Consider the following 20,284-nt stretch of genomic DNA (forward strand, 5'->3'; position numbering starts at 1 on the left):
TACAAAGGGTGACTTGAGTGCCGTTGCTCCTTCACACAAACAAACAATCGCAGAGCATACACTGTTTACCAAGGGAGGATACACAGTACCTCCCTTCATGCCTGCAGAGCTTTCCCTCCAGTAATCCCAGACCTCCTCCCTTCCAGAATGCAGAGCAGAGACCCCTGTAAACCCTCCCCCCCCCCCCCCCCCCCTTTCCAGAATGCAAAGCTGAGACCCTGTATATCTGGACTTGCCTTCACTGTCCAGTACTCCTGCTTCTGATGTCCCGGCTGGTTTTCTGTTCGTGAACGGTTGGCTTGTGACGGCCACCCGTTCTATGTAAAATGCGGAAGTGTGGAGTGAGAGGCAGCGCCTTGCATAATCTGGACAGGTAAGTAACGTTTTACATATTCTAATTGGGGTGCTGCCGCCAAGCATATTATCGGTGGGGGTGGGGGGTGGGGCGCTGGACAGAGGTCCCCCACCGCTGGTAATATGCAGCGGGCCCTGCTCGATGTCGGGGGTTGAGGCGGGACTTTCCCCGCAGAGTTTTATGGGCCCCCCCCCACTGCGACCCACAGCGTTGAGGGGCTTGTAAAATTCAGCCCATAGTGTGGAACCCAAAACTACACACTATTCCAATGTGGTTTTACTAAGGTTTTAGATAGATACACATTTTATCTCGACTTTAATATTCTATACCTCTTGCCATAAAGACCCTTATTCTATTAACTTTATTTATGACCTTATCTACTTTAAGTGCAGCTTTTAAGTTCTTGTGAATCTGAACCCCCAAATCCCTCTGCTCTTCCCCCCCCCCCCCCACCCCACCCCAACCCACCGCCCATTCAAAGTGTAACTATTTTTAATTTATTAACTAAAATGTGCCTCCTCGCACTTCTTGACATTGAATTCCATTTGCCACTTTGTTGCTTATTCCGACATCTTATCAATAACGCTTTTGCAACTTCCTTTGGTCCACAGAATGAATAATTACCATTTTAGTTTAGTATTAACATATACTGTGAACAGAAGAGGTTTCAGAATTGAACCGTTTCTACTTCCAAATCACACTGAGAAATCGTCTTTAACTCCTACTCTCTCTCTCCTCCCTTCTCAAACCACTTTTAATCCAATTTACTCCTTTTCCACTAAAGAAGGAACATTGACAGTTTTTCAAATTGGGCCGAATTATCTCTTCTAAAAACGAAGGAATTGCCAGTGGGAAGCTCCCTCTTGGTGCGAGTTCTGCCCGCAGCATGCCTTGTACGTGCAAGGAGCCTCAACCCAGGAAACTGGTTCAAAACAGGGTTGAAACAGAGGTCAGAAGTCCCTTGTGATGGAACTCTACCCCCCCCCACCCCCAATCCCCCCCCTTAATTTACTGTACACACAGATTCTTGAACCGTTCCTGTCAGCCATGGCTTAGTTGGTAGTGCACTCACCTCTGAGTCACAAGGTTGTTGGTTCAAGACCAATTCAGGACTTGAGCAGAAAAAAAACCAAGGCTGACACTCCACTGCAGTACTGAGGGAGTGCTGCATTCTTGTTGGTGCCGTCTTTTGGATGAAACTTTAAACAGAGGCCCCATCTCCCCCCTCAGGTGGATGTAAAAGGTCCCTTTGCACTATTTTGAAGAGCAAGGGAGTTATCTGCAGTGTCCTTGTCAATATTTATTCCTCAATCAACATCACAAACACTGAATATCACATTGCTCTTTGTAGGAACTTGCTGAGTGCAAATTGGCTGTCACGTTTCCTACAGTACAACAGTGACTCCACTTCAGAAGTACTTCATTAAGGGCTTTGGGACATCAAGTTGTGAAAGACACTATGTACATGCAAGTCCTCTGAGTAAGAGAACTAATGTCCTATATGTATCTAAGCCTGTGCTGATGCCTTGTTTTATCAGTCACCAAGAGGTGTAAAATATCACCATGGAGACAACACTCCTATCTGATTTTCTTTCCAACTTGCTATAAATTCTAACATCCCTGTCCAGCACAGTTCAGATTGACCACACTTGTCCCATTCCATGGCACATCCGTAGCACTCTGCAGAGTGTGTGATCCTGCATGTTTCATTGTACTGGTTTATGATATTTTGGTTGGATTTTTAAAGACTTTTCTCCCCTCCTTTTCTGGATCATTTTTATCCTCCTTCTTCCTGATGGCATTGACTTTTGGTGGCATCTTGTTCCAAAGCGCTGGTCATTCTCTGGTAACATTTCATCTGTGTACCTGGACAGAGTATTGAGAGGCTACTTGACCACAGTCAAGTCTAATCTCATCTTTCCCCAACATCCACATATGCGGAAGTCCAGCGGGCCATTGTATAGTGATCAGGAGTGGCATCCATGGCAGATTTTACCCTCCTTAACCTGGGGCAAATGAGGTCAGGTAATTCAGTACACACCAGGTTTTCTGGTTAAACTACTCGGTGCCTTAAATACCTGAACTTGTTGAACTCTAGTTAGATTTTTTCCTCATTTTATGCAACTTAAAAAAAAAATGAATGTGTACTGTTTCATTATGTAAAGCTATGCATCTAAGCACAAATAGAACAGGAGGAGGCCATTTGGGCAGTCCTTTGTGGCAGCTCTTTGCAAGAGCAAAATAGCTGATGAGTCGCATGTTAACACAACCCTTGAATGTGAACTTGAAACTGAGATTTTGGTATGTTTGTAACTGTACAGATTGTGTGTCATCATCATAGATTGAATTTTTAACACCGTGTTGAGTGAATTCTCTCGAAACATGAGTAACCGTTAGCAGAGCCTTCTTGCTTGCTGTTCTAAATGACAGTAGTCCTATTAAATTAGGAGAGCAGTGCCATTTCTGGTATATTTTCCCCAATAATATCCTGTTGATATTTCATACTGCAATAAACTTAAATCCAAACTTCTATTTCAGTATCGAAGAATGACTTAATTTCTAATTTGGACGAGATCCAAATGATTTCTGCATAATCATTGAAATAACATTAAATCCTAAAGATTTGGTCCATTTCCCCGGAATTGATTCTATCAAGCCTGTTGCAGTCACAGTGTTATAGGGTCAGTGTTGTGGAGGGGAGGTATTTGAAACCTGTCTTCGAGTTGTTGCACTGCAATATTACAACTCCCCATGTAAAGAGATAAAATAGTTTAATTTCGCCTAATGTTTCCTCTTTCCTTAAAGAGGCCACTGCTGTTCCCAAGTTTTCTTCCATAGCCCTTCAAGCAACTTGAACACCCAACAGGAAATGCAATTGCATGAGATAGATCCTTCTCCTCTCTTTTCCTCCTGCTGCACCCTCCAAATTGAACAATTTGCTTAGAGATCAGTGGTGTGCTGTTTGTTCTGCCATGGTTGCAGTCATCTCTTGCTATTCCTGCACAGACTTCAACACATACAGAGTACTAATGAAGCAGGGAACTGTTAGCCATATGTGTATGAGGCACAGTTTCACCAAGGGGTGCCTAGTAACGATCGCTTCCTGCAGGAACTATAAATGTCCTTCACTGCTGTCCTTTTGATTATACCAAGCTTTGAACTGAAATGGAACCCACAGTGTTACTGAATGATCGCTAAGTGCAAATGGGTTTTAACCATGAGGCTTCTATTTGAAAAGAACAAAGTAATCCGCTCAACTTCCTGTTTGGCTTTGGGAAAATAATTCCCAAAGTTTGAAAGAGGGTGCTGTTTTTGCAAGAGATCTGTTCAAAACAAGTTTGCAATAAACTTAGATATAATATGCTTTTGCCTGTCTAAATGCTAATGTAGTGGAGCTGTATTTAATGTTGCTGTGAGTGGAAAGACTTACTGTGATCCATCCAGGACTAACATTTCTTGAGTGCAAACTTTGAACATTCCTGCTTTGTTGGTATTTCTGACTCAGCATCTGTTAAAATAAGTAGCGTTGTTTTTGAGTTGCACCTATTCCAATATATTTAGCATTAAAATAACACTTCTCTATACAGATTTTCTCCTTTCCCTTCCTCTGCTGAAGGCACTGGTATCTTTCTGGGCCACAGGTACCAGCTATCCGAGTCATAGTTTGGGCTTCGTATTAGTCTCTTCTGGCATGGGGTGGGAGTGTAGCATTACAGTTGAATCCACTCCTGTACTCACAAGCATCCAAATACATGCAGTTTCTCAGGGGTACCAGGCTAGCTGGTGAAAACCCTAGTTATTTGCCCCTCTCAAACACCAGGGCACACAGAGCCTATGGTGGTACTGCTATTTGGGCGGCACAGTGGCGCAGTGGTTAGCACCGCAGCCTCACAGCTCCAGCGACCCGGGTTCCATTCTGGGTACTGCCTGTGCGGAGTTTGCAAGTTCTCCCTGTGACTGCGTGGGTTTTCGCCAGGTGCTCCGGTTTCCTCCCACAGCCAAAGACTTGCAGGTTGATAGGTAAATTGGCTATTATAAATTGCCCCGAGTATAGGTAGGTGGTAGGGGAATTGAGGGAAGGTAGGAGATGTGAGAGGGTAATGGGATTAATGTAAGATTAGTATAAATGGGTGGTTGATGGTCGGCACAGACTTGGTGGGCCGAAGGGCCTGTTTCAGTGCTGTATCTCTAAATAAATAATAAAAAAATAAATTACTGTCCTGACTGAGACCTATTTACTCAGCACAGATCCAAGATTGAACTTTGGATCTTCCATATCTGTGTGAAAAACTATTTTATGAGGCATTTAGTGAGTTTCTAGAGATTTTGTGAATAGCAGTTTGTTTTTCTGATTTTGTCCACACTATTGAAACCCCAGGAAGGCTTTGTTTCCTGTCTGAAGCCTAAAGTGTGTGTGTTGGGGGAGGGGAGCTTGCTTGATTTAGTTGATGAAGGAGCATGTAACTAAACTATACAGGGCAGAAGACCCTAGGTTTTGCTGGGTCAGTTGATCTTGGTCAGGGTGATGGCAGTAATTTTACAAATGATGACCGTGCCTGGAGTAGGGAGAGCAAAAACAAGACTGGGTTCCTGCTCCCTTAGATAGTCAGAACCACAGCTGGAAAATGCGTATGTGAATCAGGTATTTCTGTGAATTGCACAATCACAGTCAGTTGGGATGACGTTAGGGTGGATGACTGGTACCTGAGGAATTGTACACCAGCAGGAGTCAATAATCTTAAGAGGGGGTGGGGTGAAATTTTTTTTTTATTATTCATTCATGGGATGTGGGCGACGTTGGCCAGGCCAGCATTTATTGCCCATCCCTAAATGCCCTTGAGAAGGTGGTGGTGAGCTGCCTTCTTGAACCTCTGCAGTCCATGTGGTCCACGTGCTGTTAGGAAAGGAGTTCCAAGATTTTGACCCAGCGACAGTGAAGGAACGGCGATATAGTTCCAAGTCAGGATGGTGTGTGACTTGGAGGGGAACTTGCAGGTGGTGGTGTTCCCATGTATTTGCTGCCCTTGTCCTTCTAGTTGGTAGAGGTCGCGAGTTTGGAAGGTGCTGTCTAAGGAGCCTTGGTGCATTGCTGCAGTGCATCTTGTAGATGGTACACACTGCTGCCACTGTGCGTCAGTGGTGGAGGGAGTGAATGTTTGTAGATGGGGTGCCAATCAAGCAGGCTGCTTTGTCCTGGATGGTGTCGAGCTTCTTGAGTGTTGTTGGAGCTGCACCCATCCAGGCAAGTGGAGAGTATTCTATCACACTCCTGACTTGTGCCTTGTAGATGGTGGACAGGCTTTGGGGAGTCAGGAGGTGACTTACTCGCCTCAGGATTCCTAGCTTCTGACCTGCTCTTGTAGCCACGGTATTTATATGGCTACTCCAGTTCAGTTTCTGGTCAATGGTAACCCCTAGGATGTTGATAGTGGGGGATTCAGCGATGGTAATGCCATTGAATGTCAAGGGGAGATGGTTAGATTCTCTCTTGTTGGAGATGGTCATTGCCTGGCACTTGTGTGGCACAAACGTTACTTGCCACTTATCAGCCCAAGCCTGAATATTGTCCAGGTCTTGCTGCATTTCTACACAGACTGCTTCAGTATCTGAGGAGTCACGAATGGTGCTGAACATTGTGCAATCATCCGCGAACATCCCCACTTCTGACCTTGGCAAAAGAAAATCTCCTGAGGTGTTTGAATGTGTGTTTGTGTGAGCGCGTGTTCAGGATTGAATTGGAGACAGCTGGTGTTAACTCATTTCAGCACTGTAACCTAAAAATCTGATTGCATCCAAAACCAGGGCTGGGATTTTACAAAGCTCCCGACGTCAGACTCCGAGGCTGGGGGCCGGGCCCAAGCTTCGTGGCAGCGGCAAGGCTTTGTGGTGGCCCCTGCTCCCGGCTGCTGGGCGATGGGAACCAGATCACCATATTTAAATTAACACAAAGCATACGTTTAAATGAAATTAAAAGCAATCTTACTGTCAGGCCGCGATCTTAGTGGCAGCCAGCACTCCCGCACCTAAGCTTTCCCTGGGGACAGCAGGCGCTGCAGAGGTGGGGAAGGCGGGGGAGCTTAAGATTTTTAGTGTGTTGGGTGGGGCGGATGGGGTAAACTTTACATCATTAGTGTCGGGGATGGTGGGAAGAGGTGACCTCTGCACTTTGTTCAGTTTGGCGGGGGGGGGGGGGGGGAAGGTCAAGTGTTTTGGGAGGGGAAGAGGGCAAATTATGAATTTTATTATTGGAGGGTGGGAAAGGGGTGGCAAATTTTTGATTGTAATAGTGGGTGAGGGGTATAACTTTAAAATTGTAAATTAAACAGCTTCCTTTTAAAAATGGCACCAGCGCCTGTGCTGATATGGGGAGGGGGGGTGGTGTGGTGGCCTGACTGGGTCATTAGCATAGGCTGCCGTGAGGAATATCACGTTTTACATGGGTTCTATTCGAGTCATAGAGTTAGGGTTTAAATAAAGAGGATTATTTTCACTCACATGTTCACCCCGAAATTCTAATGCTACATCGCTCACTCACCACTCACATTCACACATCCGAGAAGGAAAGCCGTTAGAGGATAGTGCACTTTTGCCAATTACAAAGGACTAGTTCGCAAGTCACGCGATTTTGGGTCGACCTGGGGAAAAGGCATTCGTTGCGGCTCGGTGAAGAAGGTGTTTTCACTCCTGAAGTGGAGTTAGGTGGATTCGATAGAGTCGCATATCGAAGTCGCTGCAGGATTCACTCAGAGGTTGCTTTTCAGCAGGTCACAAAGTTAGTTGCTTGTAGTCTGATTACTAGGAGGTTGGTTTTCTGAACTGGTGGACTTGAAAAGGAACAACGTAGAGACCTTAGGATAGTCTCCAGTTTTAAGGCATGGGTGTTCTGCCTTTGCCAACTCTCCAGCTGTTGTTTGAAGACTGACTGACTGACTGACTGATTAGTTTCTCCCTGGTGCTTGGAGTAATAATATTTGTTATTTGTGATCAGTTTTGGTCACGTGGCCACCTGCTCAGTACTTCTGTTGTCCACGAAGAATGATTTGAAGGTCAGAGCCATTGTTGCGTAGGGGGGATGGATGGTGGCCATTCGTACCTACGTATGATTTAACTGTTTTCTTAGAGCTCACTTTAAGTTTTCAGCTCTGAGACAGTGACTCCAGGAATCCATAGATATTGAGTTTTGGGTTAGACCACAAACAATAGGAGGTGTGAATTCCACAAATGGGGCTGAATTTTACGTGTGGCAGCGCGCTTTGAAGATGGCGGTCCGCCTGTGCGGACCACCTGTCGCTGAGCTGCCGCGATATTTAGTGCGGTGGCTCATCAGCATCCACAGCAACGTGCCACCCCCACAACTAAATTACATGCTGGGAGGTGGAACATCCGGCGCCATGATGGACGTTGGCTCAGCTGCTTCCTGACAGCTGCCAAATACTTACTTCAGTATAGAAGACTGTGGATGCTGGCAATCTGGCAGAAAAACAAAAAGTGCTGGAGAAACTCAGCAGGTCTGGCAGCATCTGTGGAGAGAGAAACAGAGTTAAGTTTCAGGTCCGGACTGCCAACCGCTATCACCCATTTTACACTATCCCACAAAATCAAAGTTAGCTGCTTTTTGCAGGAGATGATTACGCACAACGCCAGACAGCACGCTGCCAGTGGAGGAGGCTGAGGTCATCTGAATGCTCTCTCATCCTAGAAACTGAGCTGGCCAATGACTGATAAGGACAGAGATGTGGTCATGCTGACTAGCGATGCTGGAGGAAACATTGCACAAGGTTTCTTCACTGTTTTCCTCCTCTTCACTTTTTACTTCCAGCTCACTCCATACATTCTGCATGACAAGCTGCAGCTGCTTTCAGCAGTCCCCTTTCTCCTGACTCAACCTTCACACTAAAACTAATCCTGTCCCTCTCTTTCACTGAAAATGTGGGCTCCCCTTTGCCATTTCAGGAATCGGAGGCCAACGTTCTTAAAAATGCTCTGTCACTCGATTTGAGTAAACAGCAGTTCAGACACTGGCACCATGTGTACCTTGGAAGCAAGTCTAGAGGAGGGATTTTCATGTGGTGAACTGCTGCCACGTGAGCAGGTGTTAGGGCAGCAAGCCATAGGTGCCAGCTTGCTGAAGGCTGAGATTGCATACCAGCTCTGCTGCAGAGGATTCAGATACTGACTTTGAAGGTCCAGGCTACAGAAAAATCCTGATGGGCATACACCAGGAAATGCTTGATGCACTGGACAGCCTGCCAGTGAGCTTGTGCACAAAGCAGCAATGAAGCTGTAACTACCACATGATCTCTTTAAATAGGTGAGGTGGTGGGGGTGGGGTCATCCTGCATATTGGCGCCCCAAGTTGCTTTGTGAGTTTCACATGTAGCAAGTCAGGTGCTGGGGCAGACCAAAATTGGCAAAGGGTCCTGCAATGTGTGTTGGATCTAACTTGAATAAGTTATTCATTATTTTTAATTGTTGTTCTCTGGATGCCTACAGAGAAGTGTGAGTGAATATGGCAGCAGCATACTTTGGGTTCAAAATGAACACACGCTTCCTGCCCACCATATTGGACAACGCAAGTAAATTTCCAGGGCTGTACATGTGTTCTGCCCAATGTGTACATTTGAAATAAATCCTTTGTAGATTTTGTGATTCTGCAGTGTGTCAATAATTTATGTTATGAAATGTATTCTGCAGCAAAATTTACATCCCAACAGTCACTTAAACCTAGGGTGACGAAGGAATTAATTGAACTCTTCCATTTTTTTGTATTTATAAAAATGCCACACAGTTGAACACCATTGCCTTCAAGATTAAAAGGTGAGCTCAGCTCAAAAATATATTTCAGATTTGATTCTGTACCTGGTGCAAAATGTACAGTTGTTTTGAGGTGAGTAGCAAACAGGATATGCTTCAGATGACTATCTTCACTTCCTGAACAGGAAAGCTGCTGGCTACCTGTAGTCGAGCTGTGGGACCTAGTTGTAGAGAGGATGTTATGTTGATGTAGTGTAAGATAGGCTTTGAAAGCAGTGTACCTGCAGCAGCAGGTGGGATGGACAATATCTGTATGAGTTAATTAAATCAAATCTCTCATTGCTCGTGCTCCGCAATCTAGGTTTACCAGCTGTGTTTGGATATTTTTTTTATTCATTCATGGGATGTGGGCATCACTGGCTATGCCAGCATTTATTGCCCATCCCTAATTGCCCTTGAGAAGGTGGTAGTGAGCTGCCTTCTTGAACTGCTGCAGTCCATGTGAGGTAGGTACACCCACAATGCTGTTAGGAAGGGAGTTCCAGGAATTTGACCCAGCGACACTGAAGGAACAGCGATATAGTCCCAAGTCAGGATTGTGTGTGACTTGGAGGGGAACTTGCAGGTGGTGATGTTCCCATGCATCTGCTGCTCTTGTCCTTCGAGGTGGTAGAGGTCGCGTGTTTGGAAGGTGCTGTCTAAGGAGCCTTGGTGCATTGCTGCATTGCATCTTGTAGATGGCACACACTGCTGCCATTGTGTGTCGGTGGTGGAGGGAATGAATGTTTGCGCATGGTATGCCAATCAAGCGGGTTGCTTTGTTCTGGATGGTGTCGGACTTCTTGAGTGTTGGAGCTGCACCCATCCAGGCAAGTGGAGAGTATTCCATCACACTCCTGACTTGTGCCTTGTAGATGGTGGACAGGCTTTGGGGAGTCAGGAGGTGAGTTACTCGCCACAAGGTTCCTAGCCTCTGACCTGCTCTTGTAGCCACAGTATTTATATGGCTACTCCAGTTCAGTTTCTGGTCAATGGTAACCCCTAGGATGTTGATAGTGGGGGATTCAGCGATGGTAATGCCAATGAATGTCAAGGGGAAATGGTTAGATTCTCTCTTGTTGAAGATGGTCATTGCCCGGCACTTGTGTGGCACAAATGTTACTTACCGCTTATCAGCCCAAGCCTGGATATTGTCCAGGTCTTGCTGCATTTCTACACAGACTGCTTCAGTATCTGAGGAGTCGCGAATGGTGCTGAACATTGTGCAGTCATCAGCGAACATCCCCACTTCTGACCTTATGATTGAAGGAAGGTCATTGATGAAGCAGCTGAAGATGTTTGGGCCTAGGACACTACCCTGAGGAACTCCTGCAGTGGTGTCCTGGAGCTCAGATGACTGACCTCCAACAACCACAACCATCTTACTTTGCTGGTTGGAGTCATACCAAGTGCAGAGAGTTTTCCCCCTGATTCCCATTGACTCCAGTTTTGCTAGGACTCCTTGATGCCATACTCGGTCAAATGCTACCTTGATGTCGAGGGCAGTCACTCTCACCTCCCCTCTTGAGTTCAGCTCTTTTGTTCATGTTTGGACCAAGGCTGTAATGAGGTCAGGAGCTGAGTGGCCCTAGCGGAACCCAAACTGAGCATCGCTGAGCAGGTTATTGCTAAGCAAGTGCTGCTTGATGGCACTGTTGATGACACCTTCCATCACTTTACTGATGATTGAGAGTAGACTGATGGGGCGGTAATTGGCCGGGTTGGACTTGTCCTGCTTTTTGTGTACAGGACATACCTGGGCAATTTTCCACATTGCCGGGTAGATGCCAGTGTTGTAGTTATACTGGAATAGTTTGGCTAGTGGTGCGGCAAGTTCTGGAGCACAGGTCTTCAGTACTATTGGCGGAATATTGTCAGGACCCGTATCCAGTGCCTTCAGTCGTTTCTTGATATCATGCGGCGTGAATCGAATTGGCTGAAGTCTGGCATCTGTAATGCTGAGGACTTCAGAAGGGGGCCGAGATGGATCATCAACTCGGCACTTCTGGCTGAAGATTGTTTCAAATGCTTCAGCCTTATCTTTCGCATTGATGTGCTGGGCTCCCCCATCATTGCGGATGGGGATATTTGTGGAGCCACCTCCTCCAGTTCGTTGTTTAATTGTCCACCACCATTCACGACTGGATGTGGCAGGACTGCAGAGCTTAGATCTGATCCGTTGGTTATGGGATCGCTTAGCTCTGTCTATTGCATGCTGCTTATGCAGTTTGACATGCAAGTAGTCCTGGGTTGTCGCTTCACTAGGTTGACACCTCATTTTGAGGTATGCCTGGTGCTGCTCCTGGCATGCCCTCCTGCACTCTTCATTGAACCAGGGTTGGTCTCCTGGCTTGATGGTAATGGTAGAGTGGGGGATATGCTGGGTCATAAGGTTACAGATTGTGGTTGAGTACAATTCTGCTGCTGCTGATGGCCCACAGCGCCTCATGGATGCCCATGAGTTTTGCATTGCTTGATCTGTTCTCAATCTATCCTATTTAGCACGGTGGTAGTGCCACACAACACGAAGGAGGGTATCCTCAATGTGAAGGCGGGCCTTTGTCTCCACAACAACTTTGCAGTGGTCACTCCTACCAATACAGTCATGGACAGAAGCAACTGCGGCAGGCAGATTGGTGAGGACAAGGTCAAGTATGTTTTTCCCTCGTGTTGGTTCCCCCACCACCTGCCGCAGACCCAATCTAGCAGCAATGTCCTTTTGTACTTGGCCAGCTCGGTCAGTAGTGGTGCTACCGAGCCACTCTTGGTGATGGATATTGAAGTCTCCCACCCAGAGTACATTTTATGCCCTTGCCACCCTCAGTGCTTCCTCCAAGTGATGTTGAACATGGAGGAGTACTGAATCATCAGCTGAGGGAGGGCGGTAGGTGGTAATCAGTAGGAGTTTACCTTGCCCGTGTTTGACCTGATGCCATGAGACTTATGGGGTCAGGAGTCGATGTTGAGGACTCCCAGTGCAACCCCCTGCCTACTGTAGACTACTGTCCTGCCACCTCTGCTGGGTCTGTCCTGCCGGTGCGACAGCACGTACCCAGGGATAGTGATGGCAGTGTCTGGGACATTGTCTGTAAGGTATGATTCCGTGAGTATGACTATGTCGGCTGTTGCTTGACTAATCTGTGGGACAGCTCTCCCAACTTTGGCACAAGCCCCCAGATGTTAGTAAGAAGGACTTTTCAGGGTCGACAGGGCTGGGTTTGCCGTTGTCGTTTCCGGTGTTTAGGTCGATGCCGAGTGGTCTGTCTGGTTTCGTTCCTTTTTATTGACTTTGTAGCGATTAGGTACAACTAAGTAGTTTGCTAGGTCATTTCAGAGGGCATGTAAGAGTTAACCACATTGCTTAAGGTTTCATCATGTGACCTCCTGCCTCCAACTGCCCAACCTTGTCTTCCCCTCCCCCACCCTCAAATATTTTCTGCACCTATTAAGCAAAAGAGTTCAGTTTAAAAAAAAAGCACCAATGGACCATTGTTTTGTAATGTCGCTATGATTTTTCTCCAGGTTGCATGCGGCAGTGACCTGGAGATTAATCTGTAGCTCTTGGAGGCTCCAGGACAATCCTGGCAGGTTGGCAACCCTTGTTGCCAGATCCATGAGGCCTACCCCACACCCACTGCTCTGCTGTCAGACTCTGGAACTAATACTTGCACTCCCCGAGGATCTACAGTCCCCTTCACCCCCACCAGTTCAGCCACTCCTAAATTCCACATAGCCAACTCAAAACAGATTAAAAGGGAGCCATCAGCTTACTGACTTTTAAAATATTCCAAAATGGCAGATAAACATAATCAAGGTCATCAGTTACAATTTGTATGGGAAAATGGACAGAGTTGTAGAATTGATCCCTAAAACACCAGCAAAAATTCCAGCACATTATGTAATAACAATAAATAGGAATTTGACTGTCAGTCACCGTAAAGCCATAGCTTTGATGATATACTGTGTGCTGTGTAATATCACAATAATGTTAGAAAACAGAGGATTCTGTGACTCAACAGAAATGTCATCATGCAGATTCTTAAAAGGTATTTAAAACAAAAACATTTTCCTTCATTATCTGAATTTATTTTTTGGTGGATTGTTTTAATTCATTCAAAAATTAAGTTTTGGAGTTTACCTCATCAGAAGTTCCTTGAAAAGCTGCTGGTGTTTAGCACAGTGGACTTGAATTATGCAAAGTTCACCAGTTTGCTTTACATTTTTGATTAGTTTAAAAAAAAAATAAGTAATCTCACAAGGCCAGACAGATTTCCTGTTCATAAGCTCGCATTTTAGTTCTGCTTTTGTTCAACTAACACACAAACCACTGTAATTTCCCCAAAAACTTGTTTTAGTCATTTCCGGTGTTTTGTGAGTACATACATATATGTCTACACAATGGTGCTGACGTTCACTGTGGTAACTTATGTGAGCACGTGCTCATAGTAAATTCTCTTTTTTTGACATAACTTGTATTTTTAATTTCATTTTTGTACTTGTGAAGATGAGATCAGTGGGAATGAAATAGTTTTCTAATTTTCCATTTTTTCCCAAATCAGCAACACCCTTAAATCAGGGATAGAATTGGTCATTTGCAGAGTAAATCATCATCTGCTATGCCCTGATAATATCCCTTAGGACCACAGTGTCCCAGGAACATTCTTCTGCATGACTTGAAGTGTTTCCATTTCCCAGTTAATTTTTTAATCTCTGAGGTAGCCAGTTTAATTTCAATTAATGGTGAATTATGGGTTATATTATGGACGGTTTTGTTTGATGGGCCTTTGGTCACTAGGATTATAGGAGTTGAGACTGCCCAAGTTTATTTTTCTCAAGACCTTTTATAGTGACAGAGATTCAAATCCAAGATCAAAATCTTAGAAGTACATTGTGTTTTTTAAGCTTCAGCTGAACGTGTTCAAAGGAAAGTGTTTGATTAATTTTGTCTCCTCATCTTATTACAAATGTTCAGGTAATTCATCCAAGTAACTCACCTCCTGACTCCCCAAAGCCTGTCCACCATCTACAAGGTACAAGTCAGGAGTGTGCTGGAATACTCTCCACTTGCCTGGATGGGTGCAGCTCCAACAACACTCAAGAAGCTCGACACCATCCAGGACAAAGCAGCCTGCTTGATTGGCACCCCATCTACAAACATTCACTCCCTCCACCACCGACGCACAGTGTCAGCAGTGTGTACCATCTACAAGATGCACCAAGGCTCCTTAGACATTACCTTCCAAACCTGCGACCTCTACCAACTAGAAGGACAAGGGCAGCAAATACTTGGGAACGCCACCACCTGCAAGTTCCCCTCCAAGTCACACACCATCCTGACTTGGAACTATGTCGCCGTACCTTCACTGTCGCTGGGTCAAAATCCTGGAACTCCCTTCCTAACAGCACTGTGGGTGTACCTACCCCACATGGACTGCAACGGTTCAAGAAGGCAGCTCACCACCACCTTCTCGAGGGCAATTAGGGATGGGCAATAAATGTTGGCCCAGCCAGCGATGCCCACATCCCATGAATGAATTAAAAAAAAAAGTAGCCATTGTTCATGTAAGAACCTGGCAAGTGCCAGTGAGCTTTCCCACCATTGGGACATTCATCGTTAAGCCCAAAACTGGACACCATATTCTAATTGAGGAATACTGGACAATAGGCCTCCGAACAATGATTGGGTAAAAGTCGAAGATTAAAACAAATAATAGTTTACAACAATTTATTTGATATAGATTTTGGAATAAAACTGGTCTAGGGAAACATTAAATGCAGCTTTACTATAATGTATGCTGAAAGTTGTAGTACTATTAAATAATCATTAGCAATTTGACAGCTGGAATTTTCTGAAGAATTATTCCAGCTGTGTATAATGTGTGCCAGCTGGCATGAGAATTGTGCTATATTTGGGGTTGTTTGCTTTTTCCCAGTTATGATACATAGTCTCTGACCAGTTCTGTTTGTTCATCAATTCTGCAGCCACATCTGTCACGACCAGACTTTGCTGTATAAAGGAGCTGCATTTTGTGTAGAAATGACAAGACACCTGCATAATTAACATAGCCTGTGAAGTACTAAAGGTCAGGTTAGCTGCATCATTGGGTTGCTTCAAAAGTTACTGTTACTGGCTCACTTGAAGCTGCATCCCATTGTGAAATAGGAATAACTGCAGCACTTCAAAGATACCCTGTTACTTTCAATATTCTTTCCACTTTTGTTTAATCCCTTAAATATCTTTCAGAGTTCATAGTTTGGGGATAAGACCAAGAACTGTATGGCTGATAATTTGGGGAAAGCCAAATCTATGGTATATGGCCTTGTAAAATCATTTGTAACAGTGCTTTATGGACTTGATAGAGTGGATACCGGGAGAATGTCCCTTCTTGTGGGGAAGACTAGAACTCGGGGGACAGCTTAAGAATATGAGGTCTCCCTTTTAAGACAGAGATGAGGAGAATTTTTTTCTGAGGGTCGTTAGACTGTAGAAAGGACTGGAGGCTGGATCATTGAATTTATTCAAGGCTGAGTTAGATAGATTTTTGATAGACAAGGGAGTCGAAGGTTACGGGGTGCAGACAGGAAAGTGGAGTTGAGGCCACAACCACGAATGGCAGAGCAGGCTCGAAGGGCCGAATGGCCTACTCCTGCTCCTAAGTCTTATGTCCCTATGTATTAACAACATGGGTTTATCAATAATGCAAGTTGGCTGTCACTGCCGAAACAACTTTAAACAGTCACATACTGACAGTCCAATGCAGGAACATAGCAGCTGCATAGCTCAGAATTGTATACACTAGGAACATTGCAGTTGTACTGCTGAGTCTTGTGTACATTATAGGAACGTGACCAACTTGTGCATATTCTGAACATGAAAACTTCATAGTATAAGCAGTATATGACTGTTCAGGAATTGATCTTGCTCATGATATTCATTCACTGAACAACACCAGCCCTTTATAGTGACTGTTAATGCAACACTAAACTTAATTTTGTATTGTTGTTGCGATTTGACAATTCCACCAAAAATAACATAAAACAATATACGTGTATTGCTAAAACAAAAACAAATTCCCTTAAAATGATTCAAGTCCACCATTTTGAAATCCAGAATACTGTGACTGTAGCATCCTGTTACATGCAGTCCATACAGTTCCCAATACATTTCAACCTATAGGTAAAGACTAAATAGACCCACCATAGATTATTTACTGTGGATTTACTGCTTTGAAGCGAAAATAATTTATTCAAAACAAAAAAAACTTTTGTTTCTTGAACTGTATAGAATCTGTGCATTAAATAAAAATCTAAAACCACCTTTGGACCGTTATTTCAATGGCCAAAAGCCGTTATTTTTGGTTTGTCAGTGCAGGAAAGGATGAACCACAACATATTCACTACACCTCCTTCAATAACAAAATCTAAAGCCCGTTATGAGTGTATGTTTGAGGGTAAGTGCTACCTGCAACTGAACTTTTGATTAACTTTAACCATGATTTAACTTCCTTGGGTGAGCAAAGGTTCACTTCAGTTAGGAAAAACAATAGCAACTGAGCAACCTTGGCTTTGTTCATGTTGAGTTTCATATGTCATCAGTTTTTTGAAATTATATTTCAGAAATAAAAGTTAAATAAATATGACTGTATATGTGTGTCGTCGTCCTGTTGTGGTATATGTGTAAAATATGGATTTTTCTTGTTTGGTTTATTTTTGCCTTGAATTTGTATTTCTAGGAAAGTTTGCATGCATATTTGGCCTTTGAAAGAATGATATTAATGGGACTTTCTGGATCTTCTGTCCATTGCTGTAATTTTTGATATCTCAAGCGACGTTAAACCGAGGCCCTGTCCGTGCTCTCAGGTGGACATTAAAGATCCAAAAACACTCTTCAAAGAAGAGCCAGGAGTTCATCCAGTGTCCTGGGCAACATTAATACTTCACACGAGACCTAAAACAGATGACCTGGTCATTTGTTTCATTGCTGTTTCTGGGACCTTGCTGTGCCCAAATTGGCTGCCCCATTTCCTACATTACTACAGTGACTGTACTTCAAAAGCAACTCACTGGTTGTAAAGTACTTTGGGATGTCCAAGGTTGTGATAGGCACTATGTAAGTGCAAGTTATTTATTTTCTTTAATTTCTAACCATTGGAACTTCTGCACCCACCTTATGAGGCTGCTTTTAACAATAAGCAAGTTTGATGTTTCCTATTGATACAAAATGAGTGGTGTTTTGTAGGTTGCTGTTATTTTGTAGGTTATTTGAGGCTCACAGTGCAACAGTTTGCAACTTAATTGTCAGTGCATTAACTAGCTGAACAGACCACTGGACAGTAGGTGGCAGGCTGGTATGAGGGTTAGGACATACATATCTGTGACTCAACACCACCTATGATTTGTTTACAAAATTTATTAAATATTAATACAGTAATGCTGCAAAGTGATAGTGTTCTTTAATCATCGTCGTCTTCAGTTCCTTAATTTAATCCTCATGTGTGACAGACTAACAATTATCTGGTAAGGTAATTAAAATTGGTGTATAATTTTGTGTGGAATTTGTGTACTGAAAACATTTGTATGCTGGTTGTTATCCTCATACAACATTTTCTGAATTAAGTGATGAATATTACAGTATATTTTGACCAGAAATCAGTACTCCTAATAGTGAGAGCTTTTATATCTCTTTAAAAAAAAAAATGTTGACCAATCAATTGTCTTTTTTGTAGGTTTGTTTTTTTGGTTCTAGTTCTAACACCAGTGCTCCAACTGAGAATTTAGAATACCTCAATATTAATTGTATGAGGTAACGAATTTCAATAAACAATGTTTAGAATAAGTGCTTAACAACCTTGACCTTGTATTAGTAAGGTCTCTCTTGTCACCTCTGAGTCAAAAGGTTCAAATTCTATTCCAGAACTTGTTCATAGAATGGTTATAGTACAGAAGGATTTGTCCGTGCTGGCTCTCGGTAAGACTTACACAGCTAGGCCCACTCCCCTGCCTTTTCCCTGTAGCCCAGCAAACTTTCTCTTCAGTTAATTTTCCAGTTCCCTTTTGAAAGCCACGATTGAATATGCCTCCACCACACTCTCAGGTAGTGTATTCCACATTCTAAGCACTTGCTGCATAAAAAGATGCCTTTCCTCATGTCACACCTGGTTCTTTTACCAATCACTTTAAATTAGTGTCCTCTGGTTCTCAACCCTTCTGCCAATCGGAACAGTTTCTCCTTATCTACTCTGTCCGGACCGCTCATTATTTTGAACACTTTTATCAAATCTTCTCTCACTTTTCCCAGCTTCTCTAATCTATCCTCGTAACTGAAGTTCCTCATCCATGAAACCATTCTTGTAAACCTTTTCTGCATCTCCTCTAATGCCTTCACTTCCTTCCCAAAGTGTGGTGCCCAGAACTGGGCACAGCTCTCCAATTGAGGCCGAACCAGTGTTTTATAAAGGTTCACCATAACCTCTTTTGCTTTTGTACTCTATGTCTCTGTTTATAAAGTGCAATGGCCTGTATGCCTTATTAACCACTTTCTCAACCTGGCCTGCCATACATACTCTAGGTCCCTCCACTCCTGCACGCCTTTTAGAATTGCAGCCTTTATTTTGCATTGGCTTTCCTCCTTCTACCAAATTGTGACTTCTCATTTCTCTGCATTAAATTTCATCTGCCACGTGTCCATCCATTCCACCAGCCTGTCCATGTCCTCTTGAAGTCGATCACTTTTCTCCTCACAGTTCACAATACTTCCAAGGTTTGTGTCATGTGCATATTTTGAAATTGTGTCCTGCACACCCAAGTCTAGATTATTAATTTAGATCAAGAAAAGCAGTTGTCCTAATACTGACCGCTGGGGAACCCCACAGTATACGTTCCTCCAGTCTGAAAAACACCCGTTCACCCCTATTCTATTTCCTATCACTTAGCCAACTTCATATCCATGCTGCCACTGTCTGTTTTATTCCATGAGCTTTAACTTTGCTGACAAGCCTGTTCTGTGGCACTTTATCAAATTCCACATTCATCAATGCTCTGTTATTCCACTGAAAAATGCAATCAAATTATTTAAACACAATTTGCTCTTTTAACAAATCCACTTTGGTACAAGTGACTCTTAATTTTGCCCCGGATTCTTGTTTTTAAAAGCTTTTCCACAGTCGAGCTCAAACTGACTGGCCTGCAGTTGATGGGCTTATTTTTACACCCTTTAGAACAAGGATGCAATTTTAAACAAGGGTGCATTTGCAATTCTCCAGTCCTCTGGCATCAGCCCTGTATCTAAGGAAGATTGGAAGATTATGGACAGTGCCTCCCTAATTTCCACCCTTACTTCACTCAGTATCCTCGGATTCATCTGATCTGGGCCTGGTGACTTATCAGCTTTAAGTACAGCCAGCCTTTTTAATACCTCATCTTTTATCAATTTTTAGCCCATCCAGTGTCTCAACTAACTCTTCTTTCACTGACTTTGGCAGCATCATCTTCCTTGGTGAAGAGAGGTGCAAAGTAGTCATTTAGTACCTCAGCCATGCACTCTGCCTCCATGTGTAAATCCCCTTTTTGGTGCCTAATCACCCCTACTCCTTTTATTGTTTGTATGCTTATAGAAGACTTTTGGATTTCCTTTTATGTTGGCCACCAGTCTCTTCTCATACTCTCTGTTTGCATCTCAATTCTTTTTTCATTTCCCTTCTAAACTTTCTATATTCAGCCTGATTTTTCACTTATTATCAACCTGACATCTGCTATATCCACACTTTCTCTGCTTCATCTTACTCTCTATGGCTTTCATCTTTCAGGGAGTTCTGGCTTTGTTTGCCCTACCTTGCCCCTTTGTGGGAATGTACCTCGACTGTACCCAAACTGTTTCCTCTTTAAAGGTAGCCCATTGTTCAATTATGGTTTTGCCTGCATGTCTTTGATTCCACTTTACCTGGGCCAGATCTGTTCTCATCCCATTGAAATTAGCCCTCTCCCAATTAATTATTTTTACTCTGGGTTGCTCTTTGTCCTTTTCCATAGCTAATCTAAACAGTATGATGCTATGATCGCTGTCCGCTAAATGTTCCCCTACTGACACCTCATCCACTTGTCCCAGCTCATTTGCTAGAACTAGATCCAGCAATGCCT

At 43.8% G+C, this 20,284-nt stretch overlaps 1 protein-coding gene across 2 annotated transcripts in view; it reads left to right on the forward strand.

Annotated features, from left to right (window-relative positions):
* Nucleotides 1-20,284, forward strand: part of cyth1b (cytohesin 1b) — a 295,924-nt gene that overhangs the window by 66,488 nt on the left and 209,152 nt on the right. The gene's annotated exons all lie outside the window — the stretch shown is intronic.

Source organism: Heterodontus francisci, chromosome 26 (genome assembly GCF_036365525.1).
Source record: "Heterodontus francisci isolate sHetFra1 chromosome 26, sHetFra1.hap1, whole genome shotgun sequence".
NCBI classification, from domain to species: Eukaryota; Metazoa; Chordata; class Chondrichthyes; order Heterodontiformes; family Heterodontidae; genus Heterodontus; species Heterodontus francisci.